Genomic DNA, 15,652 nt, shown 5'->3' on the forward strand with positions numbered 1-15,652 from the left:
GAGAGGCCAGAAAGATGAATAAAAAACATCTGGTGATCCATTTTCTAAATCTGATATAAAATGTTTTCTCTCCTGTGTTTATGGCTGAAGATCAGGTACAAAAGGGTTTGCCTCGATCATCTTTCTAAGTTCCTTCATTTATTTTTACCATCTGTGAAACAGGTGACCAGCAAAACTTTTTTTGCCGGTCAAAAACCAAGATGGTTTCGGCCAAGAAACCAAGATGGCTACAGCCAAAAAACAATATCATGATGGCTAAAAACCGACTGGCGACAATCAAAAAAACATGTGGTGACAGCCGAAAACCAAGAGTGTGTTCCAATCCACGTACTTCCAGAAGTACACTTCAATGTAGTGCACTCTGTGCACTCTGTACTCACTTGAGTAGTGCGTAAATTTCAACGGGGTAGGATCGTCTCAAATCGAATACTCTGCGGCGCACTGACCGGAAATGACGATCGCAACATTTGACCGCGGCTCGCTTCCCGCCAAAATATCTTCTGAAAAAAATGACGATGTGTCCTCCCGTTGGCTGAAAATGCACCGGTATGTTTACGTATTGTTTTATTCTGTTATCTACGTATGTTTGAATAGTGGTCGTGGCTCCGCCCCTTCCGCTACGTAGCCAAGATGGCGACAGTTGAATGTGGAAAGTGTCCAGCGTTCCACACTCAACGATCTGACCGTTTTGAGTACAACTTCCGGGTACTTTGAGTGCACTGCATTTTGCCGTACTTCACAGTGTGAACACACTTATGCACTCAAAATAGTAAGTGTAAGTACAGAAGTACGCGGATTGGAACACACTACAAGATGGTGACGGCCAAAATGCCGAACTCCAGGCTTCAAAACGACAGTCCACAAACATGTGGGTGACATCTACGGTTGTCGGACGTCTATGGTTGAAGTCTGTGGAAAGTTGCTGATTAGCTAATATGTAAATGCTAATTTAACACTTATTAGTAACGCTGTTAGTCAGCATCTTAACTTGTCTCAGGATGTGTAAATCTTTCCATCCTGCAGCCGAGGCCACAGAGGTTAAATTATGTAAATTAAATTAACTACATCTCTGTTTTAAAGCAGGTTTTAATCCTAAATGACCTGCTGTTGTACCTCCAGAGGTTCCTGTTAAAGATGGTCTGTAATGGTTTAAAACTACTTTTGTCCCTCTGCAGCCTCGCCGTAGCGGTGTGTTTTTTTGTGTTTGTCCGGTGTTATAGATCCAGTGGGGAGCGTCTCCAGGGTTCGGGGGTATTAGTGATGGTCTGCTGTGTCTCCAGTGGATCCTGTGACAGCTCTAATGTCGGTGTGATTTACAGACCGCTGGACAAACAAGCATCATTACCGCAGCCTGTAAACGTGGGCCCGGCCGACCGCTCCCAAAGTGGGGTCTGGGGACCCTCGGGGGGCCCCTCCAGAGGCTCCCGGGGGACCCCTCAGCAAAATGAGAGGGTTTTATTTGACTATTATTTCATTCAGGAGGAGATAACGGACGGAGGGAGAATGAGCGATCAGAGGTTTGAGTCTCTGCCGTCGTCTGCTCTCAAAACAATAACTGAGAGACAAACTTTTACGACACGAGGCTCCGTGTTGTGATCGTTACCTTCTATTTAAAGGAAAAGTCCACCACAAAACACCCACCATGTGGTATATTGGGTCCGTGTTCACTGCATATAAAAATCATTCTCATCAGGTCAGCGTCTCGAGATAACTTCTGTTACCATTTGATGGTATATCAAAACAAATAGAATTGAAGTCATTTTTCTCTGTAATTGAGTGAAAACAAGCAGAACAAAGTTTCTAATGCAGGAATATTATTTAAACTTTTTTTCCAATAAAAATCTACTTATTTCAAGTTTTCTTGATGAAGTTTCATTTATATTTAATTATTACATTTTTCTTTCTTGTTTCAAGATACAAACAAGTCGAAGAAACAAGTCGATTTTTTTTAAAAGAAATTTTGTTTTTTATTTGTCCTCAATTTTGTGGACTAATCATTTAGTTGACTGATTGATAAAACTGAGTTTCTCCACAAAGAATCACACAGAAGCACCACTTTAAATCTGCTGTTTACCAGAGATTTGCTTTCAATTTTCTCAGAAATAAGTCATCCAGCATGAAAAAAGATCTTTTTTTCAGACTTTTTTTTCGGACATTTTTCAGATCTTTTTTTTTTTACACTTTTTTTTCGGACATTTTTCAGATCTTTTGTTTCGGACATTTTTCAGACTTTTTTTTCAGACATTTTTCAGATCTTTTTTTTCAGACTTTTTTGTCCGACATTTTTCAGATCTTTTTTTGTCGACATTTTTCAGATCTTTTTTTTTTACACTTTTTTTTCGGACATTTTTCAGATCTTTTGTTTCGGACATTTTTCAAATTTTTTTTTCAGACATTTTTTCAGATCTTTTTTTTCTGACTTTTTTTGTCCGACATTTTTCAGACTTTTTTTTCAGACTTTTTTTTCAGACATTTTCCAGATCTTTTTTTTCAGACTTTTTTCAGATCTTTTTTTTTACACTTTTTTTTCGGACATTTTTTCAGATCTTTTTTTTCAGACTTATTTGTCCGACATTTTTCAGATCTTTTTTTTCAGACTTATTTGTCCGACATTTTTCAGATCTTTTTTTTTACACTTTTTTTTCGTACATTTTTTCAGATCTTTTTTTTTCAGACTTTTTTGTCCGACATTTTTCAGACTTTTTCAGACTTTTTTTTCGGACATTTTCCAGATCTTTTTTTTCAGACTTTTTTTAGATCTTTTTTTTTTTACACTTTTTTTTCGGACATTTTTTCAGATCTTTTTTTTCAGACTTTTTTTTCGGAAATTTTTCAGATCTTTTTTTCCAGACTTTTTTGTCCGACATTTTTCAGATCTTTTTTTCCAGACTTTTTTGTCCGACATTTTTTAGATCTTTTTTTCCAGACTTTTTTGTCCGACATTTTTCAGATCTTTTTTTGTCCGACATTTTTCAGATCTTTTTTTTCTGACTTTTTTTTACGGACATTTTTCAGATCTTTTTTTTTTACACTTTTTTTTCGGACATTTTTCAGATCTTTTGTTTCGGACATTTTTTCACTTATTTTTTTTCTGACTTTTTTGTCCGACATTTTTCAGATCTTTTTTTTCATACTTTTTTTCGGACATTTTTCAGATCTTTTTTTTTTACACTTTTTTTTCGGACATTTTTTCAGATCTTTTTTTTCAGACTTTTTTTTCGGACATTTTTCAGATCTTTTTTTCCAGACTTTTTTTTCGGACATTTTTCAGATCTTTTGTTTTGGACATTTTTTAGGTCTTTTGTTTCGGACATTTTTCACACTTTTTTTTCACACTTATTTGTCCGACATTTTTCAGATCTTTTTTTTCAGACTTATTTGTCCGACATTTTTCAGATCTTTTTTATTACACTTTTTTTTCGGACATTTTTCAGACTTTTTTTGTCCGACATTTTTCAGATCTTTTTTTTTACACTTTTTTTTCGTACATTTTTTCAGATCTTTTTTTTTCAGACTTTTTTGTCCGACATTTTTCAGACTTTTTCAGACTTTTTTTTCGGACATTTTCCAGATCTTTTTTTCAGACTTTTTTCAGATCTTTTTTTTTTTACACTTTTTTTTCGGACATTTTTTCAGATCTTTTTTTTCAGACTTTTTTTTCGGAAATTTTTCAGATCTTTTTTTCCAGACTTTTTTGTCCGACATTTTTCAGATCTTTTTTTCCAGACTTTTTTGTCCGACATTTTTTAGATCTTTTTTTCCAGACTTTTTTGTCCGACATTTTTCAGATCTTTTTTTTGTCCGACATTTTTCAGATCTTTTTTTTCTGACTTTTTTTTACGGACATTTTTCAGATCTTTTTTTTTTACACTTTTTTTTCGGACATTTTTCAGATCTTTTGTTTCGGACATTTTTTCACTTATTTTTTTTCTGACTTTTTTGTCCGACATTTTTCAGATCTTTTTTTTCAGACTTTTTTTTCGGACATTTTTCAGATCTTTTTTTTTACACTTTTTTTTAGGACATTTTTTCAGATCTTTTTTTTCAGACTTTTTTTTCGGACATTTTTCAGATCTTTTTTTCCAGACTTTTTTTTCGGACATTTTTCAGATCTTTTGTTTTGGACATTTTTTAGGTCTTTTGTTTCGGACATTTTTCACACTTTTTTTTCACACTTATTTGTCCGACATTTTTCAGATCTTTTTTTTCAGACTTATTTGTCCGACATTTTTCAGATCTTTTTTATTACACTTTTTTTTCGGACATTTTTCAGACTTTTTTTGTCCGACATTTTTCAGATCTTTTTTTTTACACTTTTTTTTCGTACATTTTTTCAGATCTTTTTTTTTCAGACTTTTTTGTCCGACATTTTTCAGACTTTTTCAGACTTTTTTTTCGGACATTTTCCAGATCTTTTTTTTCAGACTTTTTTCAGATCTTTTTTTTTTTACACTTTTTTTTCGGACATTTTTTCAGATCTTTTTTTTCAGACTTTTTTTTCGGAAATTTTTCAGATCTTTTTTTCCAGACTTTTTTGTCCGACATTTTTCAGATCTTTTTTTCCAGACTTTTTTGTCCGACATTTTTTAGATCTTTTTTTCCAGACTTTTTTGTCCGACATTTTTCAGATCTTTTTTTGTCCGACATTTTTCAGATCTTTTTTTTCTGACTTTTTTTTACGGACATTTTTCAGATCTTTTTTTTTTACACTTTTTTTTCGGACATTTTTCAGATCTTTTGTTTCGGACATTTTTTCACTTATTTTTTTTCTGACTTTTTTGTCCGACATTTTTCAGATCTTTTTTTTCAGACTTTTTTTTCGGACATTTTTCAGATCTTTTTTTTTTACACTTTTTTTTCGGACATTTTTTCAGATCTTTTTTTTCAGACTTTTTTTTCGGACATTTTTCAGATCTTTTTTTCCAGACTTTTTTTTCGGACATTTTTCAGATCTTTTGTTTTGGACATTTTTTAGGTCTTTTGTTTCGGACATTTTTCACACTTTTTTTTCACACTTATTTGTCCGACATTTTTCAGATCTTTTTTTTCAGACTTATTTGTCCGACATTTTTCAGATCTTTTTTATTACACTTTTTTTTCGGACATTTTTCAGACTTTTTTTGTCCGACATTTTTCAGATCTTTTTTTTTACACTTTTTTTTTCGTACATTTTTTCAGATCTTTTTTTTTCAGACTTTTTTGTCCGACATTTTTCAGACTTTTTCAGACTTTTTTTTCGGACATTTTCCAGATCTTTTTTTTCAGACTTTTTTCAGATCTTTTTTTTTTTACACTTTTTTTTCGGACATTTTTTCAGTTCTTTTTTTTCAGACTTTTTTTTCGGAAATTTTTCAGATCTTTTTTTCCAGACTTTTTTGTCCGACATTTTTCAGATCTTTTTTTCCAGACTTTTTTGTCCGACATTTTTTAGATCTTTTTTTCCAGACTTTTTTGTCCGACATTTTTCAGATCTTTTTTTGTCCGACATTTTTCAGATCTTTTTTTTCTGACTTTTTTTTACGGACATTTTTCAGATCTTTTTTTTTTACACTTTTTTTTCGGACATTTTTCAGATCTTTTGTTTCGGACATTTTTTCACTTATTTTTTTTCTGACTTTTTTGTCCGACATTTTTCAGATCTTTTTTTTCAGACTTTTTTTTCGGACATTTTTCAGATCTTTTTTTTTTACACTTTTTTTTCGGACATTTTTTCAGATCTTTTTTTCAGACTTTTTTTTCGGACATTTTTCAGATCTTTTTTTCCAGACTTTTTTTTCGGACATTTTTCAGATCTTTTGTTTTGGACATTTTTTAGGTCTTTTGTTTCGGACATTTTTCACACTTTTTTTTCACACTTTTTTTTCGGACATTTTTCAGATCTTTTTTTTTTACACTTTCTTTTTGGACATTTTTCAGATCTTTTGTTTCGGACATTTTTCAGACTTTTTTTTCTGACTTTTTTTTCTGACATTTTTTCAGATCTTTTTTTTTGGACATTTTTCAGATCTTTTGTTTCGGACATTTTTCACACTTTTTTTTCAGACATTTTTTCAGATCTTTTTCTGACTTTTTTTGTCCGACATTTTTCAGATCTTTTGTTTCGGACATTTTTCAGATCTTTTTTTTCTGACTTTTTTTGTCCGACATTTTTCAGATCTTTTTTTTTACACTTTTTTTTCGGACATTTTTTCAGATCTTTTTTTTTCAGACTTTTTTGTCCGACATTTTTCAGACTTTTTTTTCGGTCATTTTCCAGATCTTTTTTTTGGACATTTTTTAGATATTTTTTTTCAGACCTTTTTTTCCGACATTTTTCAGATCTTTTTTTTTCTGACTGTTTTTGTCCGACATTTTTCAGACTTTTTTTTCTGACTTTTTTTTCTGACATTTTTCAAATCTTTTTTTCAGACTTTTTTTTTTACATTTTTTCAGATCTTTTTGATGGCAGCCAATCGAGTGTCCAAATCTGGGAAGCGAGGCGATCTCTCGCTATAAAAAATGCCCTCTGTGGACACGTAACATAACAGCATATTTTCTTAGATGGAACAGAACAGGGTCAAATGATTGGTTGACGCATCATTGGAGTGCTGAAAAAATTAAATTTACAACTTTATTTGTACCACTTCATTTTTGACAATTAAGTGCAGATTATTCTTCATTAAGTGTCACATTTTTCCATTTGAGGGTGGATGTACGGGCACTTTTAAAATGTTGAAAATGCATCTGGTAGTTTTTGTGTGTTTGTTTCTGATGTTTCTAAAGAAACACAAAGTCACTGGTTGTTTCTGTGTCTCAGTTCAGTCGCTTTAAAACCACAGAATTGTAAACGAGACGTTATTCTGAGGAGAGAAGCAGCAGTTTATTAGAGAACATCTCTGCTGAAAACCTCCTGCCTCCACACAAACAACAACTTTTAAGAAAGAAAAGAAAATCAATCATCTCTCTGAGTTTAACGTTCGTGTATTTTCTGACATTTTCCAGAACGTCGTCAAACAATCTGCCTCATCTCCGGGGTCACAAACTGCCTCTGCACTCACTGAGGAAACTGAGTCCATGCACTGTCAATTACAGAGGCAAATTAAAATAAGACACCAGTTTACTGCAGGTTATTCATGATGTGTGCTCCCAGTGAGTCGGTCCTCCGGGGACAAACAGTCTGAAGGCCAAACAAACACTTTAACAAGGTACCGCTGCTGTTTTCATGCTCAGAATCAACAAAATCGACTGCGTGACAGAGGAGCTAAATGCCAAACGGCTGCTGAGGAGCTGAACTGCTGCTGCTGCTGGAGGTCTGTTTGTTTTTGCTGCAGCTGTTTAACAACTGCAATGCTGCCCTCAGCTGGTCCTGCAGGGGAACTACAGTCCAGCAGACAGCAGCTCAGACCAACAACTCAGTTTACTCACTTTACATCAGGAAACATTTAATGTAATAATGAATACATCCTGATTATGAAGCTGAGTCAGTATCATCTTTTACATTTTTTATATATATTTCTATCAACTTTTAAAAGTTGATTTTACTGGAATTACTTTGAAGGCAGGGTGGGTGATCTTGAGAAACCAGCAAGAGTACACTAGATTTTTGGCTGGACCGCAGAGGGCCAGTCCTACAAACACAAAGATGAAGTTACACGATTGGTCGGCCGAGTGTCGAAGATTCCTCATTGGCCGTTGTTATTGAAAAGGCGGGAAACAGTCCTTTATGCAAATTAGCCCATCAAGCGTGACGCGTCCGGCCCACGAAACATGGACCAAGTTGTGAAACTAGGCGATCCAGTTCTAAAATGAAACCAGATTCAGCAGTGGCATCGCCTATTTCTCTCTTAAAATGTTTTCAGAAGTAGATCTTGGTGGATGGTTTAGACGGAATAACAGAAAGTTTACGAAAAGGCCGTCATGTTGTTTGTGGACGTCACCATCTTGTTTTTTGGCCGTCACCAATTGGTTTTTGGCCATCGCCATCTTGGTTTTCGGCCGTCACCATATTGGTTTTTGGCCGTCACCATCTTGGTTTTTGGCCATCGCCATCTTGGTTTTTGTCCGTCACCATATTGGTTTTTGGCCATCACCATCTTGGTTTTTGTCCGTCACCATATTGGTTTTTGGCTATCGCCATCTTGGTTTTTGTCCGTCACCATCTTGGTTTTTGTCCGTCACCATATTGGTTTTTTGCCATCACTATCTTGGTTTTTTGCCATCACTATCTTGGTTTTTGGCCGTCGCCATCTTGGTTTTTGGCCATCGCCATCTTAGTTTTTTGCCATCGCCATCTTGGTTTTTTACCATCACCATCTGGTTTTTGGCCATCGCCATCTTAGTTTTTTGCCATCGCCATCTTGGTTTTTTACCATCACCATCTGGTTTTTTACCATCACCATCTGGTTTATGTCCATCACCATTGTGGTTTTTCGGCCATGGCGATCTTGGTTTTAGAACGTTGCCATCTTGGTTTTTGACCATCACCATCTTGTTTTTTTCGGCAATCACCATCTTGGTTTTTGGCTGTCAGGCCGCCATGTTGTCTCCTGTTTGAAACCGTACACGGTCTAGACATATACTTGGTTTGGACTGAGTCTTGTTAAAAAAGTAGCTAGCAGTTTTATATCTATGTCTAAAAGTCCCTAAATCTAGAGAAAAAGGTGGCAACACTGACAGTCCATCGCTTCAGGCCTCCCTCTAAAGCAACTCCCCTATTATTATGATTATGAACATAAATATATCATCATGAACGTGAACGGCGAACATGGTTATTGTTACTGTAGTACTCACAGCTGTCAAGGTATAAATCCTGCCCCGTTAAGTGACTGTTTTTGATGCCGCTGAAGCGCGCAGAAATAAATATACGCTCCGTTATGTATTGTCCATTAAATTACCAGAGAGCACAATTCACACACGACATCCATCTCCATCAGCGGTGGTCAAAAGTGGGGCCCAGGGACCAGCAGAGGGCCTCTGACGGTGTCGGAGGAGGTCTCAGTGAAAGTAAAGACAGCTTGTTTAAAATATCCTTATTATGTTTGTAGATTCATATACAGCGAAGCTTCATGAGAAATAGACGAGGTTGTTGTTTGATTCACTTCTGACAGAAAGCTGGAGGTTAAAATAAAGAATAGTTATATTGTTTATACAGCATAAATGTATGAAGAGAATGAAATAGTGATCAGAAAGCTCTGGAAAGAAAAACTTTTTCTTCCTCATCACGGTGATGATAAACGTTTTTTCTTTCTTAGAGTTCACGGAGCTTCATCAGTTGTAATCTACAACAGAATATCGATGTTATCTGTTCGCCTGCCAATATTACTGCTGAATTATAAATATTGTGTTCATATTATAAACACTGAACTTCACTAACAAGCTCAACTGTCACATAGTGAGGGAGGAGCTGTTCTTTCACTTCACCACCCGGATTCATCTTCCTGGATAAATCCTGTTTAAATCATAGACTGTATATAAGAAGTGGACGTCGTCACCGTGACGTCACCCATTGGTTTGTGGACTGCTGTGTTGAAGCCTCGAGTTCGTCATTGTGGCCATCTTGGTTTTTGGCCGTCGCCATCTTGGTTTTTGGCCGTCGCCATCTTGGTTTTTGGCTGTCACCATCTTGGTTTTTGGCTGTGGCCATCTTGGTTTTGGAAACTTGATTTTGGCCATCTTGGATTTTGGCCATTGCCATCTTGATTTTTGGCCCTCGCCATCTTGGTTTTTGGCCGTCACCATCTTGGTTTTTGGCTGTGGCCATCTTGGTTTTTAGCCGTCGCCATCTTGGTTTTCGGCCATCGCCATCTTGGTTTTGGCCATCTTGGATTTTGGCCATTGCCATCTTGATTTTTGGCCCTCGCCATCTTGGTTTTTGGCCGTCACCATCTTGGTTTTTGGCTGTGGCCATCTTGGTTTTTGGCCGTCACCATCTTGGTTTTTGGCTGTCACCATCTTGGTTTTTGGCCGCCACCATCTTGGTTATTGGCCGTCACCATCTTGGTTTTCGGCCGTCGCCATCTTGGTTTTCACCATCTTGGCTTTTGGACATGAACATCATGCTGTATTGAAGAAGACTTGAAACTAGAGATTGAGACCATAAACTCATGTTTACAATGTTTACTGAGGTAATAAATCAAGTGAGAAGTAAGCTCATTTTCTCATAGACTTCTATACAATCAGACTTCTTTTAGCAACCAGAGGAGTCGCCCCCTGCTGGCTGTTAGAGAGAATGCAGGTTTAAGGCACTTCAGCATTGACTTCGCTTCTCAGACTCCGGAGGTAGCTGCCTGGTTTTGACCTGAGTGATGAAAGTCATTTGATGCCAACAACAGGTTCACATGTTTTGACGAGAGAAGACGGTTAATGACGTAAAGAGGATCTGGTGTTTCTAAGTTTTGGGTCATGATGAAGAACATGTAAGACAGAGTTTGGCTCTTTGTAGGAAAACAAACTGTCTTCTTGTTGAGGCCAAAATGCAAATGGCGAGTTTGATCTGCATGTAAGCGAACGCCTCGTGTCCGTCTGAAGGCCTCCGTGGAAGACGAATGGTGTTTATCAGCCCGTCTGGAATCACACAGGACGCCGTCTAATTACCTTTTTTCTTAAAGGTTGTATTTATTAGTATCCATCATCGCTGTTGTTACATCAATTAATGCCGTTGACGGGCGGAGGAATTGTCACCCTCTCCCCCCCCCCCTCCATCCTTCACAGGCAGAAGAACCTCCTCTCCTCTCTTTGGCATTAAAGGCCTGTCATCCCAGCATGCCGCGGGGCCCCCGGCCCCAGCCCAGCGGTGTCAATTAAATTTGATTGACTGAGTAAAAGAAGCACACAAATAAGCCAAAACAACAGACACAAAAATCTATACATGACTCCTCCACCCCCCCACCACCCTTCGCCACCCCACCACCCCTCCGCCCCGGCTGTCAAATCAAGCGCTTGTCTCGTCCGTTTTCGTGGCGTGTGCCGCGGACGTCCGCCGCGAGACAACCGCCTCTGTATGTGTGTGTGAGCATCACCAAAACGCACCGCTCGTCCCGTCTGCACCGCCCGCCCCTCCCTCACCAAACACCCCCCAACATCCACACAGCGAACCAATTAGCGGCTCTGGAGCCTCGTCCACGCTACCGAGCAGAGGCCCCTGGGTATCGACTCAAACTGTTGTCCAATAAATGAGGTCTAATTTATCAGTTTAACTTCACCCCCCCACCCCTGAAAGAAAGGGAGGAAGGAGGAAGAGAGAGCGTGGGGGGAAAAAAAAGAAAACAAATAGCTCTTGTTTTTTGTTACATGAACTGGCGAGCAGTGTTCCTGATAAATCCTGCGTTCCTCACATTTCACGTCCTCGTTTCTCTCTCCGTGTTGTTTTGCTAATTGTGAGCCGGCGAGCTCATGTTTCATATTCGCGGCGATGATTGAGGGACGCTATTAGAGTAAAGCCCATTAGTCTCCGTGGGGAAGCGGCCGACCCTGCGTGGGAACCATCAAAGGCCAATTTGCTACCCAAACACCATAAATCCTGCCCCGTTAAGTGACTGTTTTTGATGCCGCTGAAGCGCGCGGAAATAAATATACGCTCCGTTATGTATTGTCCATTAAATTACCAGAAGAGCACAATTCACACACGACATCCATCTCGATCAGTGGTGGTCAAAAGTGGGGTCCTGGGACCGGCAGAGGGCCTCTGACGGTGTCGGAGGAGGTCTCAGTGAAAGTACAGACAGCTTCAGTCATTACTGAAAGAGCTGGAAGTTCTCAAAACTTCTGAACTTTCTAATCAATCAAGTTTCATATCAGATTTGTAGCTGCGACCAGCAGCTATAGAGCTGCGACCAGCAGCTCTTTAGCTGCTCTGTCTGTAGTTCGTTTGATAAAATTCCCCACCCTTTGGCAGGGGCAGTTTTCGCCTTAGTAGGCTGAAATTTGGCATAGATGTCAAGAGTTTGTGAGGCCGTGTGTGAATCATAGACTATATATAAGAAGTGAACGTGGTCACCGTGACGTCACCCATTGGTTTGTGGACTACGATGATGAAGCCTCGAGTTTGGCATTTCGCCATCTTAGTTTTTTTGCAGCTAGATGTGACACAGGAAGGTGGAGCTAAGTACAACCACACACTAAATAAGACAGTATGGAAGAAGTGGACGTAGTCACCGTGACGTCACCCATTGGTTTGTGGACTGCGGTTTTGAAGCCTCGAATTCAGCATTTTGTCCGTCGCGATCTTGGTATTTGGCCGTCGACATCTTGTTTTTTGGCCATCACCATCTTGGCTTTTGGCCGTCGCCATGAAAATTTAGTGTAAGTTTGGAGCGTTATTTAACCTCCTTCATGACATCCTAGTATGACATGGTTGGTACCGATGGATTCATCAGGTTTTCTTGTTTCATATGATACCAGTATCTTTACTCTAACTTTAAAACTGACAAGTTGCGTTATTGTGTTAAAGAAATTAGTGACGTTAAAACAAATTTGTATTATCACGTTAACTTTGACAGCCCTAGTTACAAGAATACTGATAGACAAACAATCGGGATGTGATCATTCTGTAGCCTCATAAACAGTGTTTGTATTCTGCTTAGACAGTCGGAAGCAGCAACATAACGTCACTAACAATTTGAATCAGCAAAGTGATGCATCATTTCCACCTGTATCAAGTACTAAAACACATCTACTGTGTTTTGACTCAAAATACTACTGAAGTAAAAATACTGAGTCCAATACTGTCATACTGACGTGTGGCGAGGCAGCAGACAGAAGCAAGTTTCACGTCTTTCAAGCTAGTTGAGTTTCACAAAAGTGAACTAAAGACTAAAGTTTTCCTGAAGGAATGAAAAATGCATTAAAAGAATGGTTTGTTTTTGAAAATGAAAGTGATTTTAGTTGAACAGGTTAAAGTGAACATTGTGTAATGAACACCTGGTAGACAGGAGAGTAGGAGAATAAAGTCATGCAACAGAAGTGCTCCACTGAAAATGAGTTCAAACATGCAAAAACACCTGTGTGGTGCTTTAATGTCAAATAACAAAGGTAGGTCACTGCAGTATGTACAAAGAACATCTGTGGGAGGTCAAGAAAAGTGGTGATTAAAAATCCCGATTACAATATTTATGAAATATTGCCCCGATCACGACGCTCTCATTCAACAGATTCAAAAAAGTTTATTTGTCTTCACAACAGCTTCAATAAACAGAAGAGCAGCCGTCTGTCTCTGGACACGCCGGCTAGTAAAAAACATTCACTGATATTGCGTCTCATTTTATGTTTTTTTGTGTCGGCGTTGAGAGTAAACATCCGAGTTGATGCAGCAACACTGAAGAGTTCATTAAAGAGACAACAAACAGGAAGAGTTCAGTTCGTGTCCTCCGTTACAACGACGGCTCCTTCGTCCTGAAGGAACGCCTCAACGATGAAGACGCTTCAATAAAATAAAACTGCATTTCAGAAACAATGTCATCGACACAATCCGCCCTCAGACTGAACTACTCTGGTTGTTTAGGCAGCGAGCAAAATGGTGAGGGTGATGGAGTCTGGACATTTGACCTGCAACAACATCCTGGTGACACTTTATTTTACGAGCCTGTAGCTTCTTATTAATTGAATTAAGGAAATCAAGTTATTTCACTTAGTTATGTGGAGTTAAGAATAACTTTAAGAATAGCTCAATTTAAAATCAATTAATATTTATTCATATAAATTTATGATCGGGAAATATATCCTTTAAATTAGGGATGCACGGATACCGATATCGGGCTGATGCTGACTGAAATAGCTGGATCGGATATAGTGCCAATCTATTCAATTAAATTATATATATATATATATACACAATATTTACTGGAATTTTATTTCCTGTTTAAGTTTTTTAACAAAATATTAAAAGAGAAATTTATGACATATATAAATACATATATGCACGGCCTCACCAGGAGGCTTCAAATCATTGTATGAACTTTGAAAGAATTTGATAAAACACAATAAAGAGCTAATTTAAATTCGGGTGTGTGTCGCTGCATGATAAAGGTTTACACTTGAATTATAATTCTGTTAATTTTGAAGATTTTTTTTACCAAGTTGCTGGTTTACGATTTATTATTTTAATCAACAATTACTCTAACATTCTTCTCATTGAGTAGGTCGTTGTTTAGCAGCTGAAAAGTCTTTAAGTCAATTATTTAAAAAACATAAAAGGAATATTTTTCATGTGAAAGAAGGTTGTATATTAAAGGTTGTTTCATAAAGTGGTCTGATTGATTTTGTGCTCATTTAAAGACGGTGTAATGAAATGCTGAATGACTTTAAAACAGTTATTTTTATAATGAAGAGGTCTGTGTTTGCCTGTGTTTTTATAATGAAGGGGAATAAATAACAGCAAAAAATAAAGAAACTAAAACATTGGTATCGGACAAAATGTTATTTTAAACATCGGTATCGGCCCAGAATTTTGAAATCGGTGCATCCCTACTTCTTATACACGTTATATGTTTTACTCTGTCGTGTTTTTTATTCTTATATTGTTGTAATTTTTGAGCAATCTCTGGCACAAGAATTTCCTCTGGGATGAATGAAGTTCTATTTTATGTTATATATCAGTGAGCCAGTCAGATGAATGTCTATACAGTAGTTTGAAGGAGATGTCTTCACAGCCTAACACCAGCTCTGAGAGTTTATTGTTTTGTTTAGGTTTTTTATCGAGGTATCGAATCGTGGACTTTCACTGGTATTGGTATCGACTACTAAATGTCTGGTATTGTGACATCACTGGACAAAAGTATGTGGACACGTCGGTCCGCTACTTCCTGTACTCTCAGTGATCAACACTGAACGGAAACACAGAACCGGTTGTGTCCAATTCCTTTAATAACGTTTTACTGCAACAAGACAGCCCTGTCGCTGAGTAGTGCATCTGTTCTGGACACACAATGTGACTCTGGGGAAGATGCTTAAATGTCGGACTGTTCCTTTAACAGAAGCCTGGATGCAGGTAAATCCTCCCAGACTCCACCGCCTCACAGATACGCAGTCTGTGTAACCAAATGAGTAAACGCTGATCGGCCGGTCTGTCGGCCGCTGTAGAAGGTGCATCTTTAAACCTCCCCGTCTCAAACACATCACACAACTAAAGTCTACTTCATGCCAAAAATACTGCTGCATAGATAATAAAATAATAATTAAAAAAATGTGTGGGACAAAAAGAAATTAAATACTATATGTACTGTGGTTTTAATACTATTTGTTGTGCTGGTGCACGTTAACCACGTGCGTGATTATAACCACATTATTTTTTTTATTTTAAATCATATAACTGTGTGCATAAACATAAACATAAATACTTCATAAGTTCATCTTTAGTGTAGGTCAGTAACAGACAAACAGAAACCTTTTATCTCCATTTGATTTGACACTTATTTTGGTTTGTTTTAGGTCAGAGGTCAGCAGCCTGCAGCTCTCCCTGTGGAGCTTTAATCACATTACCGGAAATTAATAACTGCTTTTTGTTTACATTTGCATTTTTATTTTATTTATTATATTAGGGCCACATTGAGGGAAAAAAATAAATCTGAGATTTCAAAAATAAAGTCACAAGTTTACGAGAAAATAGTTGTAATATTATGAGATAAAGTCTTAATATTATTAAGTAGTAATATTACGTGTTATTTTCTTTTTTTCTCGT

The 15,652-nt window shown here is 37.4% G+C and overlaps 1 protein-coding gene across 1 annotated transcript in view; it reads left to right on the forward strand.

Annotated features, from left to right (window-relative positions):
- Window positions 1-15,652, forward strand: part of LOC119492980 (actin, non-muscle 6.2-like) — an 840,607-nt gene that overhangs the window by 429,422 nt on the left and 395,533 nt on the right. The gene's annotated exons all lie outside the window — the stretch shown is intronic.

Source organism: Sebastes umbrosus, chromosome 8, assembly GCF_015220745.1.
Source record: "Sebastes umbrosus isolate fSebUmb1 chromosome 8, fSebUmb1.pri, whole genome shotgun sequence".
NCBI lineage: Eukaryota > Metazoa > Chordata > Actinopteri > Perciformes > Sebastidae > Sebastes > Sebastes umbrosus.